General features: G+C 36.1%; 1 long non-coding RNA gene across 2 annotated transcripts in view; it reads left to right on the forward strand.

Annotated features, from left to right (window-relative positions):
- The window catches only part of LOC147584666 (uncharacterized), a 122084-nt gene that overhangs the window by 92751 nt on the left and 12384 nt on the right, over positions 1–16949 (forward strand). For both annotated transcript variants that reach the window (XR_015255721.1, XR_015255722.1), the window contains one exon: positions 16645–16832. This is a non-coding gene — a long non-coding RNA (uncharacterized LOC147584666). The remainder of the gene's footprint in view (positions 1–16644; positions 16833–16949) is intronic.

Genomic DNA, 16949 nt, shown 5'->3' on the forward strand with positions numbered 1-16949 from the left:
ATCCTTACATGATGAAACATTCCTCCTTATTATTGTGTTTTAACATTTATATATATATATATATATATAATATATATATTACATATATATACACAATACATTTATATATAATATATAATAATTATAATATATAATATATAATATATTACAACATAATATATAATTGTATATGATATATAATTATATATATAAATACATATATATAATACATATATATACACAATACATATATATTTTGGGTTATTTCATTAATTTCACTAATAATTTACATAATACTAGATAAATTAGTTTAGTCTCTTTATTACTACAAGATATTTATATTTCATTTATCAGCTTGAAAAGGTATCATCTGCAAGTAACAAAAATCTAATTAAGAGAGGCTTAAACCATACAGAGATTTATTATCACACTTAACAAGAAGTGTAGATGGAGGTGGTTGCTGGCATCAATTTGTCTGCTCAACAAAATCTTCCAAGGATCTGTTCTTTTCCTTTTGTTCTCTTCTATAATCCTAGCCTTTGGTCTTTTTTCCTCCTCTTATCACCTCATGGTCACAGCAGGACTGCCACCATCTTTAGCATGAAATCTATATTTCAGGTGGGATGAAATGATAGAGATAGCAACACAAAGCTCCTGTCTTGCACTTTCATTGGTAAGATCCGTGAAGAAATGGGCAGAAAACATGAATAGACACTTCTCTAAAGAAGACATCCGGATGGCCAACAGGCACATGAAAAGATGCTCAATGTCGCTCCTTATCAGGGAAATACAAATCAAAACCACACTCTGATATCACCTCACGCCAGACAGAGTGGCCAAAATGAACAAATCAGGAGACTATGGATGCTGGAGAGGATGTGGAGAAACGGGAACCCTCTTGCACTGTTGGTGGGAATGCAAACTGGTGCAGCTGCTCTGGAAAACAGTGTGGAGGTTCCTCAAAAAATTAAAAATAGACCTACCCTATGACCCAGCAGTAGCACTGCTAGGAATGTACCCAAGGGATACAGGAGTACTGATGCATAGGGGTACTTGTACCCCAATGTTTATAGCAGCACTCTCAACAATAGCCAAACTATGGAAAGAGGCTAAATGTCCATCAACTGATGAATGGATAAAGAAATTGTGGTTTATATACACAATGGAGTACTATGTGGCAATGAGAAAGAATGCAATATGGCCCCTTTGTATTCAACGTGGATGGAACTGGAGAGTGTGATGCTAAGTGAAATAAGCCATACAGAGAAAGACAGATACCATATGTTTTAACTCTTATGTGGATCCTGAGAAACTTAACAGAAACCCATTGGGGAGGGGAAGAAAAAAAAAAGAGAGAGGTTAGAGTGGGAGAGAGCCAAAGCATAAGAGACTCTTAAAAACTGAGAACAAACTGAGGGTTGATGGGGGTGGGAGGCGGGGAGGGTGGGTGATGGGTATTGAAGAGGGCATCTTTTGGGATGAGCACTGGGTGTTGTATGGAAACCAATTTGACAATAAATTTCATATATTAAAAAAAAAAAAGTTTTGACAGAAATTTCCCAGCAGACTTGCCCTTACGTGTTACAGGCTGAAGTTGGGCATATAGCCAGCCACTGTGAGCAAAAGCAGTGGAGAAAGGGGAGTTGTAAACCTGTGCTGATCAACTAATGGACTTTACCTGCCACCGTATCTTCCATGTATACTATACTGTTTCTAGCTCCTGGATTCTGTGAGGACTTTAGCTCTTTAATAATTTATCTTTATATGATTGTGCCTAATACTGTTGAATTGTTTAAAATGGAATTAAATTGGATCATTTTTTCTGTTCTTTATCTTAAAAATTACCCTCCTGTTCTAGTCTTAGGCATTAACAATGATTGATTTAAAACAAAGGAACAGGGAGACCACGTCATCAGTCCTTCTTAGCAGTTGTTCTGAATCGTTTGTTGAGTTAAATGATATCTAATGATCTGCTATCTATTTGTCAGTTTCTCTTCCAAATGTAGACACTGATAGCAAAAATCTTTTTTTTTTATTTATTTCTACCAGTTAATACATAGAGATTTTTCATATTTCCAGAGACCTTAAATAAAGCACCAGTCTTTTACCATTTTTAAAGAAGTGTTAACAGTAATGAAGTGCATGGAACCAACTTCTTTTGCAAATACAATAATTACAGCACATCTGGCATCATTTCTGCTGGCCCTGCCCTGCTGTTTTTCCTCAGTGGGGACATGGGCTCCAGATGTTGCCGATGCAGCTGGATAGTCACCCACATTCTATCACCCCAAGGCACAAGAGCCTGAGCCAAAACCAACTCAAAATTTCTGTTGCCAAAAACGTTCAGAACAGCAGAAGTGCCTTGAAAACAAATGATCAGGTCCTGAATCATCAAAAGTCTGCTTCATAGAAATTATTATATTTATGAAAATAGACAAAGAAGTATCAATTGTTTCATTTTTTCCATAAAATATTTATAAATTTTGTTATGAAATTCCTTACTCATTATAAACTACATCATAAATATTATCTGTTTTACCTTCTAGATCCAACAGAAAATTATTTTATTTACAATAGAATTAGCATTTATACTCCTGATACATATGTCTATCTAGAAAGTAAGATTGATTAAGATGTAGTGAAAAAAGATATTTTTCTCTGACTTGAGAATTATATCTTAAGAAATAAAATATACATAAAAGTATTATTATATATACTTTTTGTGAATAAAGATACTTTCACTGTGTTGTGCTCCCTCTTCTCTCCCAGCTCAAGAAAATTTATTAGGTAATTTCTTCTATAAACGCCAAGGTTTAAGTTTGCTGGTAGACCATTCTTCACTTCATCAAAGTATCATTATAAGATACTTCTCTATTTTCTTCTGTTTTAAGTTTATTTATTTTGAGAGAGATAAAGAGTTATCAGGAGCTCAGGAGGGGCAGAAAGAGAGAGAGAGAGAATCCTAAGCAGTAGCCCGATGTGGGGCTCGAACCCATGAATCATGAGATAATAACCTGAGCCAGAACCAATAGTCAGATGCTTACCTGGTTGAGCCACCCAGATGCCCCACTGTTTTCTTTTTTTGAAATCACATGTTGAGGTACTATTCTTCTCTTTTACCTATTTTCCTCTAGATTTGTAAACTTCCCTGCTAATTACTTTCCTAGTATTAGTGATAAAAATAAATTCATACAATGATTAATTACAAACCCAAGTTTTTTATTTTACTGTTCTACAGGTTAGAAGTCTTCAAGTCAATTAGTCAACATAGCTGTCTTTCTCCTGGAGGCTCTAAGGAAGAGTCTACTTCCTTGCCTTTTCCAACTTGTGGATCTCTCCTCCTTTCTTTGATCCATGGCTCTTCCTTTATCTTCAAAGCACGCTCTCTCTCTCTCTCTCCCCCTCATACTTCCATCATCATATCTTTTCTGACTCTAACCTTGTTGCCTGTTTCTTTTTTACAAGGACCCCTGTGACAATCCAGAAGGACCCAGACAATCCAGGATAATCTCCCTATTTCAAGATTTTATTTCAGTTTATTTATTTATATTTAGAGAGAGAGCATGTGCATGCGCATGTGGGAGAAGGGCAGAGAGGGGGGTGGATAGAGACAATCCCAAGCAGGCTCCACGTTATGCTTAACTGACTGAGCCACCCAGGTGCCTCAGCTATTTCAAGATTATTAACTCAATTACATTTGAAAAATTCCTTTACTATGAAAAGTTACACATTTAAAGATTTGGGGGATTAGCATGTGGGTATCTTTTGGCTCCCATTATTCTACCTACCCAACCTTCCCTTCCAATTATTACAAGAAATAATTACATAAAAGGGCTGCCTCACATAACTAGCTATCACTAGTTTAGTATCTAGATGAGAACTATCAGAAAATGAGCTGAAAACATATATAGAAGAAAAAATAAACTACAGATAGTCAATTTTACATTCTTAGTTCATGGAATAATGTATTGATCTTTACTTCATTAATAATTTGTCATGATTTGATTTCCTTAGCCACAGAGATTTAGATGTAGACGATTATAAGGAGAAAAAAGTGCTGATGCAGAAGCATTTGTAAGTAGAAACCAAGAGCCTGATACTCTTCTTTGAGCTAAGGATTAAATTCCAAAGAGTCAGTAAACTCAGGTTGTATGTAAAATTCGAGTATACATGTAGAAACCTTAAAGTATTTCACCATATTCATAAAGTGTGGGTACCCAAAGCAAATGCAGTACTAATGTGAAACAAAGAAAGATAAAGTTATTATAAAAGTTCAAATTTATCACATCTAAGAAACTCAGCAGGATAATTTACAAGAGAGAAATATTTCTATAGATTTTTCAATAATTGTTTTTTATTATTGATCATTTACTAATAATTCCATAATTTTGTACCTAAAAGAACAATTATATAGATGGTAGGCATTATGGAAAAATACATTCAAAATATGTGCATGTGGTGAATATTTAACTTTGAAGCCTGAATGGGGTTACTGGTTATACAATGAAGTGCATCCTTTATTGGGGCTCTCAGGAATACACATATTTGAATAAGACAATACATAAATTCTCTTGTACTAATCACCTAGTTATGCTTCGTGTCTCAACGTATAAGTGAGTATACATTAATTAAGCCTCTAAATGCATGCTGATTTGTGTGTGTATAAAAATAAATTAAGAATATGCAGGTATCAAATAAAATGGTAAGTTTTCACCATCCCTAGAATTTATAGAACTTCTTTCTCTTGACAAATAGAGATAGTCAGTTGTGAACATTACTTTAACTCTTGACTTCATTTTATGTTTATACAGCATGAGGTATAATTTTTCTACTTGCTCTTTCATGGATCTGTAGTTATCTTTATTTACTTTTGTTATGAAAAATTTAATTCAACTATATATTTTTCTTTCTCAGAAATTTGGGATATAAGCAATCAATCTTTACACTCCATCGTGTTGTCATGAATAAATTAGTTGTCAAGTGAGAGGAATATCAGCTCAAATGCTTCATTGTGCAATATGCACATTATAATAGAAGAATTACCTTACTTGCTACTCATCTATCATGTTCAGGCAGTCTTTGAAAAAGACATAAGCAGATGTCAGACATCTGGAAGTTTCAGGTGACAGGTCATTTTGAGAGAAATAATTTATTTTTTTTAAATTTTTTTAACGTTTATTCATTTTTGAGACAGAGAGAGACAGAGCATGAATGGGGGAGGGTCAGAGAGAGAGGGAGACACAGAATCTGAAACAGGCTCCAGGCTCTGAGCTGTCAGCATAGAGCCCAATGCGGGGCTCGAACTCACGGACCGCGAGATCATGACCTGAGCCAAAGTCGGACACCCAACCGACTGAGCCACCCAGGCGCCCCTTGAGAGAAATAATTTAAACTTTGATGGTAAAAATGGAAATGTGTAGTTACTTTATGCTACCATGGAATTCTAAAACAAAAATAAAATAAGAATCTCCCTTCTTAAGGTTTTATATCTTTTTAATATACAGCTCTATGTTTTATAGGCTTTACAATGCATGACAAGGGAAAATAGAAAGAATGAGAGAGAAAGCAGGGTGAGCTATATGCGTTTTACCATGTATATTATCCTCAATGATTTTTTTAAATTTTTATTTATATTCCATTTAGTTACCATACAGTGTATTCATTTCAGGTGTACAATATAGTGATTCAACACTTCCATACAACAGTCAGTGCTCATCACAACAAGCGCACTCCTTAATCCCCATATTTTAAATTCTTCAAGACTAAATTAATAGACCTGAATGCACTGATTTTGGAAGAAAAATTCCACATCAGAAACTGGATATTTCTCTTTTTAATACTAAGTAATGATAACATTAAGTATGTTTGCTAGGAGGCCAGAAAAATAGGATAAAGTAATGTGAACCAACATTTATTAGCTGAACCAAATGCTTTACGTTAACTGAACTGAGTGGTTTATCTTACATAATTCTTTTACCGACCCTATAATACTAGACTTCAGTATGGTCTAAATTTCAGAAGTAATAATTATGAGGTCTATACATGTTAAGTAACATGTAAACAGTAATACAGCTAGTAAGTGCCCAAGATCTGGGATTTGAATACATTCATTCGCTCAACAAATGAGCTGAGCAGGTGCCAGTACACCGAGGATGCAAAGTCTTACTGTCATTGATTGTACGTTATACATTCTACAGGAATGTATACTGATAGCTAATAGACCAAGTGATGTTAAATAATAAGAAGAAAAAAAGTAAAAAGCAGATAAGAAATTAAGTGAACAAACTTTACAAATATGGGGGGGAAGAACATAACCTGCAGAGAAGCTGGCAAGTATAAGGCTCGTGTGTCAAGAAAATAAAAATGCAAGAAGCCAGCATTAAGACTTTGCTGGTGATGGATTAGGTGGGATACAAGATAATATGTGGCCTGGTCTTACAGGTCATAGTAGGGAGGGACTTGAAGTGTAGTCTGATATAGGAAGACACTGGATAATTTTTTATCAGAGGAGGGATATGTCTGTCATAGCTTACATTTTAAAAGAATCACTGCCAGCTGTCTGTAGAATTGGGATGAAAGAAGGGGTAAGAGAAGAAGAGAGGACAGAGGCTAACTAATTTCTGGGAGACAAAATATATTTGCATGTACAAAAATAGTAGTGATGAAATTGTTTAAAACTTTGTAATCATTTTGAAAATAATCTCTACAATTTTTCTATTGTTTTGGACACTGATGACAAATGCCAGATAAGAACTTTGATATGTTTTATTCTTTTTCTTTATTTCAGAGAGAGAGAGAGAGAGAGAGAGAGAGAGAGAGAGAGAAAGGGGCAGATGGAAAGAGAGAGAGAATCTTAAGCAGGTTCCATGCTCAACATGGTGCCTGATATGAGACCCAATCCCACAACCCTGGGACCATGACCTCAGCCAAAATCAAGAGTTGGACACTCAACCAACTGAGCCACCCAGGAGCCAAAAAGTTTGATATTGAAGTCTGGAGGACTACACCATAAAAATCCTGATGATAAAGACAGGGATTATAATTGGACCTCAGCCCTGGGTTTGGATGATATTTATTGCTTGGGGAAAGTTTGTAAGTATAGAATAGAGCCATGGACAAAACATTAGAGAACGACTGTGTTTAAGATCAAGCAAAAAAGGAGGGAATTGTAAAAGGAAGTTAAAGTTAAGTGGGCAGTGAGTTCAAATGGAAACAAATAGAAAGTGCTATCTTAAAATCAAAGAAATCTGATTTCTTTCTAATTGGCTAGGAATAGGAAGTAGTAGGAAGTGTGATTTCCTATAATTGGCTAAGTAAGGTGACAGAAGTTAGTTTATTTTAGTTGAATACCGTGAAATAAATGGTGGGTTTTGTTGACCATAACATTGAGAGTATCAACAGTAAAGTGAGAGACATAAAACAGTTTGAGGTGAGTTAAAGAGTGGAAATTTTGGGGACATCTTGGTGGCTCAATCATTTGAACCTACAACTTCGGCTCAGGCAGATCATGATCTCACAGTTAGTGGGCTCAAGCTGTGCGTTGGACTCTGTGCTGATGGCTCAGAGCCTGGAGCCTTATTCAGATTCTGTGTCTCTCTCTATCCCTCCTGTGTTCACACTCTGTCTCTCTCTGAAAATAAATAAATAAAAATTTTTAAAAATAAAAATAATCAAAAATCTAAAAAGTGGAAATATTTAAAAATTGTCTTTAAATAAAGATAACATCAACAAGACTGATATAACAGTAAACAAACTACAGGTTTTTATACCAAATAGTATTTGATAAAAAAAAAAAAAAAATCACCAAGGCTACCACAAGACCAAATGATTGGATTAAAAAACAATAGGCAATAGCTGATGTGGGGTGTGTGAGTAAGTTTATTTGTTTATGTTGGCTTTCTGTGGGGAGATGGTTAATTTTACACCCAATTTTGTAAGTGGTGGAGGACTAATTCTTAATAAAATGGCAATTTGTGTTATAAGGAGAGTGATTGTAAATTAAGGAGTAATGCTCTTCTGAAACCTGGAGGAAGTGGAGATTCAAAGAACAGAACACAAGTGGAGTGAATTTTCGTTTTTTTGCGGATAAATAAAGGGACTTTTTTCCTATTATAACAGAAGAGAAGAAAGAGAATGGGTGAACATGTAGGTAGGATCATAGGCATGGTAGGATGATGTCTCTACTAAATTCCTATGGGCTAATCTCTCAAACTTGTGAATATATTACCTGTCCTATCAAAAGTTATTTTGAAGGTGTGATTAAGTTAAATTATTTTTTCATTACTTAACGTTTATTTATTTTTGAGAGACAGAGAGAGACAGAGCATGAGTGGGGGAGAAGCAGAGAGGGAGACACAGAATCCAAAGCAGGCTGTAGGCTCTGAGCCACCCAGGTGCCCCCTTAAGTTAAACTTCTTAAGATGAGGTGATTAACCTATAGGTTCCTAGTGGGCCACCTTTGATCACAAGGTCTTTGGAGGCAGAGAGGTAAGATAAAGAAATGTGAAGATGGAAACAAAGATCAGAGAGATGCTATTATTGGAAGAAGCCCTTGAGTTGGGGAATGCAGGCAGTCTCCAGAAGCTTAAAACCAATTCTCTCCCAATGCCTCCAGAAAGAATGTGGCCCTGATCCCATGTTAATTTTAGTCCCTGAAGACACACTTTTGGAGTGTAAGAGTGAAGACATCTCTACAAATGTAAGAAAATAAACTTGGGTTCTTTCAAGCCACTTAGCAGTAATGTGTTAGCCAGAGAAAATAAACACTTAGGGTTGATTGTGGGAAGATAAGGAGATAGCAACTAAGCACTTCTTGCAGAAGAAAGTATATCCTGAGAGGCACATAGAGGATTAGAGAATGGGAGGTAAGAGGACAGCAGAGCATGTATGAAAGTTTCATACAAAATTTGGAAAATTTAGCCAAAAAGGAAAAGCAATGGAGTTTCTCATGAAATTAGAGAGAAAATAGTCTTATCACGTCTATCGGCTTTACCAACCAATATTCATAGGCCCAAATGCAGAATAGAGAGGCATTTCTTTGACTAATCCCACATGGTTTTCAGTGCGGTAAAATGGAGTGACGGATGCACAAGTGATTTGAGAACATTGGCTGGAGATTGAGTTTTATGACGAGCAATGAATCATGACAAGAAGTCCTGAAGCCAGAAAAGGGTTGATAAATTGTGCTCCAAAAGGTGAAGTCAAGTGGTGTAGACCTGAATAGGTTGATGGTTTGTACAGAGTGGGAGGAATTGAATGCATAATTATAGAATGCAGTAATCAGAGTGGGTAGCTGTGAGAGACAGGGTCCAGGATTTTTGATGATTTACCAGGTTCATTTTACTTAGTGTAAAATCACTAATAATGTTACAGAATAATGTTTAGAAAAGCAAATTTACGTCAGGATCAAAAGTCTTCATTCAAGGAGAGTAAAATCACCAACAAGTCAACACTTGGCAACAAGAAAGAGGTGGAGAAGATGGTGTAAATGACATTTTCCAGATGGAGGTGACATTTTCCTGAAGGAGTAACTTTTCAGAGAGGAGGAATCAATGTTTGGACAGTCACAGTGAGAAACAAAAGATGATATTATTGCTGTCTATTTAATTGAGAATACACATGCAGATTTGACAAATGTTTACAAAACCAGTTGTTAAAAATAATCATTACTGGGATGATAAATGATTTTAAAAACGTCTCTTTAAAAACAAGATATACCACAACAAAGCACAACAATGTAACATCACTCAGATTTCCTTAATGTACCTATAATTTATTTTGACTACAGATTTGTCAAGAGAGCTATAATGGGAAAACTCTTCTGCCTAATAATCTGACAAGGCTCTGCTTTATCTATTATAAATATGTAAAAATTTCTTAAGGTATGATTGCAAATAGGTGCCATAGTATATTTTATCATAAGTTTTGATTTATATAGTTTTTCATAAGGGACCTTTGAGTACATCTACCAATTACAATACGGAAATTAATGCTAAAGTAATAAAACACACTCTTGGAAACCATTCCAAGCCTGCAGTGGAGTTTTTATCACACACACACACACACACACACACACACACACACACACACACACAGCAGCTTTGGACAGATATGAACCCAAAAGAATTATAGGAATCTTCAGGCAGGAGGCCCTCCACCAAAAAATGCTTTTCTATTAAATTTTGGCAGCCCAGAATTTGAAACCTGGGAATTTTTAGTAGACCATAAAACTCTCAATTAATTATATTAATTACAGCATTTTAATTAAAGCAATAATTAATCCTTGATGAAACATAAATCAATATCTCATTTCTAAACTAGGGTTATATACAATACAAGAGGGGATAAAGTTCATCAAGTAAAATGAGACAAATTTTAACATTAGCTCTGATTTTTGTTTTACAACTGAAATGGAGCTACGTTAACTACTGCAACTTTTGTAATCATGTCTGTAGGCATTGTTTTATGATTCATATAGCTAGGCCTTTTTTGTCATAGCATGTTGTTGCTTTAGTCTCCACTGGAGACTATGATTATGGTATAATCATTCTGTTTGAATTTCACGTTTATTTCTAAGGATACATCATGGATTACCTTGACAACGTGACAGGAAAGACAATATCCAAAGTAATTTCCAGAAAGACACATTAAAATTGATTCCTTTCAATTTAAGAGGTATTTGTTAAATTGGTTACAAATTTTATTTAGTGCTTTTAGGAGAAAATGGCTCAAGGACAATTTATGCTTCTGAGGGGCATATGCTTATTTTGCAGAAATACTACTGCCTTTATTTGGAGTCTGATTGGTTAAGCAGAGACACTATCATGAAGTTCTAAATAAGAAATTTGTAAGCTATAATAAATTCAAAGCAAAATGAACCAGATAATAGATATACAAAATTAGTTAAAGAGAACACAATGGCAGCAAGACTCAAGTGTATCCACATTTTACTGTATTCACTTCCCTAATCATACTAGTCTCTTTCTAGTTTCCCTGAAGCTTTTAAACATCATTTTACATATGAGTTTATTCCATAGCTGTATAAAGGATAAAAAGAAGGTTAATGTGAGGCTGTGTGTGACTTATCACCTTATCTCTCTGAACTTTATGTATAGAGTTCCAAGATTAAAAAGTCCTAGTTTTCTTAGTTTGGTTATTGGCATTACACACATGTATGAATGCATCCTTCTTTTTTTTTTTTTTTTTTTTTTAATTTTTTTTTTCTCAACGTTTATTCATTTTTGGGACAGAGAGAGACAGAGCATGAACGGGGGAGGGGCAGAGAGGGAGGGAGGAGGCACAGAATCGGAAACAGGCTCCAGGCTCCAAGCCATCAGCCCAGAGCCTGACGCGGGGCTCGAACTCACAGACCGCGAGATCGTGACCTGGCTGAAGTCGGACGCTTAACCGACTGCGCCACCCAGGCGCCCCTGAATGCATCCTTCTTACAGAGTATTGTCAGAGGAGCTTGCTTTCTTTCTTTTTCTTCCTTCCTTTTCTTTCTTTCTTTCTTTCTTTCTTTCTTTCTTTCTTTCTTTCTTTCTTTCTTTCTCTCCCTTTCTCTCTTCCTTCCTTCCTCCCTCTGTTCCTTCCTTCCTTCCTTCCTTCCTTCCTTCCTTCCTTCCTTTCATTCTGTCTTTCTGTCCTATCTTGCTTCCTTTCTTTTTTTCTTTCTTTCTTACATTGGCTGCCTCTCAACAATCAAGAAGATAATGACATACCCTAGCAACTGGCAGAATGAGATAAAAGGAGGGATTTATGACATTTCTATGCATTTTGGAACAGGATTCTATTGGTTGCTATTTTACCTGAGTTTTGACTCTGAAATGTTTACTTTTCAACTGAAAAACTGTGATTTTTTGTTGGTATGACACTGTTACGTGTAAACTTCCTTATCCCTATACAATCTTGTCTTGACTTGAAGCTGTTTTTTTATTTGTTTGTTTTTCCTGCAGTCTACTCAACAAGAGATCCCCAAATCCCTAGCCCTAAAGCTCCTGCAGTGGTGGAGTGTTTGGACTCAACAGCCTCCTCTCTCCTACAAACATGTCAGCTTTTCTGAGACCAATAGCACTGGCTCTGCAGTCTTCTCGGAGTCACTACTTTAATCTATTGAGCTTCTGGTTCCTCACCCCCACATTCATGTATGATGATTTCAGCTACTCTATTCAAAATTCCTCAGTGGCTTCTCATTGTATCTTTAACAAAACCTAAACCCCAAAGCTGGTATGATCAAGCCCCTTCCTACCTTTGCAACCTTATCTTGAACTTCCTCTTGCTCACCAAGCATTCCACATACAGGCTATTTTCCAGAACCTCAAATATGCCCATTTTGTCCCACCTGTGGGTTCTTATGTATACTTTTTCTCCTTGTCATCAGAGGCCAGATGCTTCTCTTTCTTTAGAACACAAGCTAAATTTCTTTCCCTCAGAGTTGAGGTGTAAGGGAGTCCATTTGTTCACTACAGTGAGACTGCTCTCTCCTTAATACGAAAATAATTTTTCTAATACTAGAGTTAGGGGATCTTCAGTTCTATCAGGAAAGCTGAGCATCTGTTATGAAGTCCAGTTCAAAATGCTCCAGTGTTCAATTACTCATAGCTAATCTACTTAACCATACAGTATTCAAAAGAATTTTGTGCTGTTTGTTGCAAAATACATCATGAAATATATTTTAATAATCTCAATATATGTGTTTTCTCCTAAGTGTTGGTTCATGATCAAAAAATTGGCTTATGTCTTTCTACAGTAGGGAAGATCCATTTGACTTTTACGAGGCAATCTGCCAGGACTCTGAGCCATCGGCAACCTTGAGACAACATTTAACTACTAGTGTCAGGCCCTAGAAACTGTTTATCAATCTCTTTCTTCTATTTGCCTTCAGGAGTGAAAGTAGTCTCCTGTTGTACATTGAACCACAATTTAAAACTCTCCTCCCCTTCCCTGACACTGCACTTTCCAAGAATGTTGCTGGCTTCTGATGTATTATATATAGCCTCTAGAGAAGAAGCAGTGTTTGTATAATCACAAATCACACAGTGGGATCCAAGACTCCAGGTGATTTTCATCTTGGCAGCTAAGCATATATGATATGCACTTCATTTTTACCTCAATGAAATGTTGAAAAAATATATGTAGACACATATTTGAATCACAAATATTTTGAAATTCATCCTATATTAAGCATTCTTGGCTTTTGTCCAAAACAAACCTTCTAACAGTGCTAGTCACACACATGAACCACTGCAGGTATGCAGGAACACATAACCCCCCAAGACACTTAAACTTACCTAAAAGAAGGCTTTAAAAATTTCTTCAAACTTGGCATGTTCACAGGGCAGTCTAGATCAAGTTAGCAATAATCTCTGCTTCCATGAAGAATTCTAGGATTTTTATTTAATTTGACATGTATCCAGTAACTGTACTTTAATACAGCTGACCCATGATGAGCCAAGGAAATTTATAACCCGGATACAAATGTGGCCCAGAAATACAAAGTAAAATTAAATTGAATCCCATACCATTCCACACTGTCTGGGCGTTCAAAAGTTGGAAGAATTCCTGAGGAGCATCTCTGTATTTTCTCAGGCTTTTTAAGCACATCTTTCCAGTGAGCTGTCTGATATCCCCACCCAGGCTCTGTTCAGAGCTTCAGAATTATCTGCCTTTCCCCATACCTTGTTAGTTCTGCACATATCCAATCTCTTGAAGTTTCATCTTCTATCCCAAGTAATTAAATAATTATTTTCCCCTGAACAATACTATTTTACTCTCTACAGAACGATTTAGCATCACCTATTTACATAATAAAATGTCTCCCAATTATCTTTCAATGAGTTATGTTAAAAATCATAGACTTTATTATTGTGACATGACTAGATTTTTAATAGACAAATCATATTCTCAGATTTTATTAATCACTCAATTTGTTACCATGTTTAATTCGGTAGTATCTTATTTAGGATATTAACATATTTATTTGTGAGATAGGTTTATAATTGTTAGATTGTGTTCATATGTGCTTTCAGTTCTTGCTTTTTATAAGCACAGGGCCCCAATCGGAGCAAGAAACAAGAACGAAAACATGATTACTCCCTTTCTCTCTCTTTCAGTCTCCATAAATGTCTCCCATAGGCAGAACTTAACTTGAAACTAACTAGAATATGGAAGGATGAGTGTGAATCTGAGACCCAAAGACCCTTATTTCTTTATCTTGTCACTGGACTGTAGTTTAAATGAACTAAAACATTCCTCCATCAATCTTCCCACATTTACTTTTTCCATTCTTATATTCCTTTTGTGCTCAGTTATTCTAGTTAATTACCTCGATGCAGCTTGGGTGGTCAGTGTTTTACCTTTTGCAGCATGGTTCAAATCTTCATTCTGGGGTAATCTTAGCCTTCAGGGGCCTGATTGCATTGGGTTGCTATAGTTTTTCATTAACATTATGACTGGAATGGCAGTACTATGAGGCAGAGAAGAACACACCACAAGATCCTGGCATAATCTTCCTCATATGCATAATGTAGCACATTTGAATAAGAAAAATAACCACTTTAGTCTATGCCACATTTCCTTCTTTCTTTTTTTTTCCTATTAGTCCTATGCTATGCTAAGACTACAATGGCTAGCAGTCAATCTAGACTTCTATATCAATGCATGCATGGCTGAATATCCTGTCAAAACAAAAATTGTACTGAACAAAGTTAGAGAGCAAGAGAGACTTTATTCAAAACTATTGCAATAGGAGAGAGACGCTGGAATCAGCCCGAGCTTAACTCCACTAAATACAAAAAGGTCAAAGAGATTTTAAGAGCTGGGGAAAGAGGAATCATAAGCCATTTGCATTTGCTAAGGGGATTTATTCAAAGGTAAAGTGAACTTTCTGCTATTTTCATGAAAGGAAGGAGTTTTACAAGTTGGAGGAAGGTGTCTTTCATAGTTAGTGCCCCACATTCATTCCCACAGAAACTAGGATATAAGGGGCCCTGTCCCTTTCATACTGCATTTCAAAGAGATGGCACCCAGGTCATTGAGAAAGACATGCCTGATTGCAAAACTGGCAAGACTATTTAAAAAATATTTATATTGTGGGACACCTGAGTGGCTTGGTTGGTTGGCGTCCAACTCTTGATTTGGGCTCAGGTCATGATTTTATGGTTCGTGAGTTTGAGCCCCATGTCGGGCTCTGCACTGGCAGTGCAGAGGCTGCTTGAGATTCTCTTTCTCCCTCTCTCTCTGCCCCTCCCGTGCTTGCTCTTTATCTCTCTCTCTCTCTCTCAAAATAAATAAATAATAAAAAGTTTTAAAAAAAGATGATTTATATTGCAAAGAGGTAGCTTAAGAAAGAACAATTTGAAATTTTCTAAAATGAATGTTCTCAGAAAGGGAATTTAGAACCTAGATTCAGAAAAAAGCCTGTGTAAAGTTCAGTCTATCTGGGGGGAAGGTATTAAAGCCAATGTGTCAATGCTGATGGAATCATTTCTGCATTAAATACTAACACCTGTAAATAGGAAATTAAATTTTTGTGCCTCTCCTGCATGTACTCTTTGATACATGAACTAAATGTCATTGGTATGGAAGAAACAATTATTTGCTGGTGACCGGTTTAGAACAAATGCTGTGTCCTGAACCAAAGTTGACAGGACAGTGACTCTCATTGCACCTTGTTGTCCATTCCAGTAACTGTGAGAGCTGGCCAATGATACATGAAAGCTGGAGTCATCATGCCCACTGAGGACTCAGGGCTACTTCAATGGCTATGACCTCCCAACTGTACTAAGGGATTCCAAAATACATCCTTTTATGCTCCTTTCAAGGATGTTGTCCTTCTTCTTACCAATAAATTGCCCAGTATTGGCAGAAACCCCTGGCCCTTGTTGGGGGGTCTTAGTTAATAGTTGGGTAAACCAGACATACATGTTAAAGTGAATTCCACACCACAGTTTCTTTAACTCTTTAGATTCTTTATTCTGGAAATACAATATCAAATACAAGTTTAGTGTTAGCCATATATGGAATTTTCAATTTTGTAGTAGCCACACTAAAAAACAAAACGAAACAAAACAAAACAAAAAACATTTTGGAGACACCTGGGTGTCTCAGTCGGTTGAGCATCTGACTCTTGATTTCAATTCAGTTCATGATCTCACGGTTTCTGAGGTGGTGCCCTGTGTGCTGAGCCTGGAGCCTGCTTAAAATTCTCTCCTTTCTCTCTGTCCTTCCCCCTACCCCCTGCCAATAAATAAATAAACATTAAACATAAATTAAAATGAAAAATACACTTTAAAAATATTTAATATTCTCTTTAATTCACTACATTAAAACAATTATAACTCCAACATGTAATCAATATAATCTCTATTAATGATCTTTTGCTTTTGTTTTGCACTAGGTCCTCAAACTCTGATGTGTATTTTACACTTAAACCACATCTTGATTTGGAGGAGACACAGTACCTTGATAGATACATTTAGCTAGTGGATACTGTATTAGACACAATAGTACTTGACTATACCCAGAAATCTCTGGTAATTTAATCTCATGCTGAGTATACCACCACTAAATCTGTTTCAGAGATCTAGATGAAAGACGGAAAGAAAGAGATTCCTAGTTGCTAGATGTAATACTTTGAACTTAACATTTTCTTTCCTCCCATCTTAGTTTAGCAAACTCGTCCACAAATTACCCATGGCTTGAGGATATGGATTTGAAAACCATGAAACACTTTTGACATCTCAGGTTCAACTTCTTAACTGGCACACTGGGATATGCTGGCATCTGAATGTAATTATAGATCAACACTCATTGACAAGAGATAGGAATGAAGAAAACTGACAGGCACTTGAAAGGTAAGTACCTAAATTAAAGTCTTAATGGACTGCCAATTAAGGCAAGACAGATTTCATCAGACGGTGGAAGAGGAACTGTCTCTGCTGTCTAGAAAGGCTCAGTGGAATGTGGAATCT

The sequence above is a fragment of the Puma concolor genome, chromosome A1 (assembly GCF_028749965.1).
Source record: "Puma concolor isolate L17-30 chromosome A1, mPumCon1.1.hap2, whole genome shotgun sequence".
NCBI classification, from domain to species: domain Eukaryota; kingdom Metazoa; phylum Chordata; class Mammalia; order Carnivora; family Felidae; genus Puma; species Puma concolor.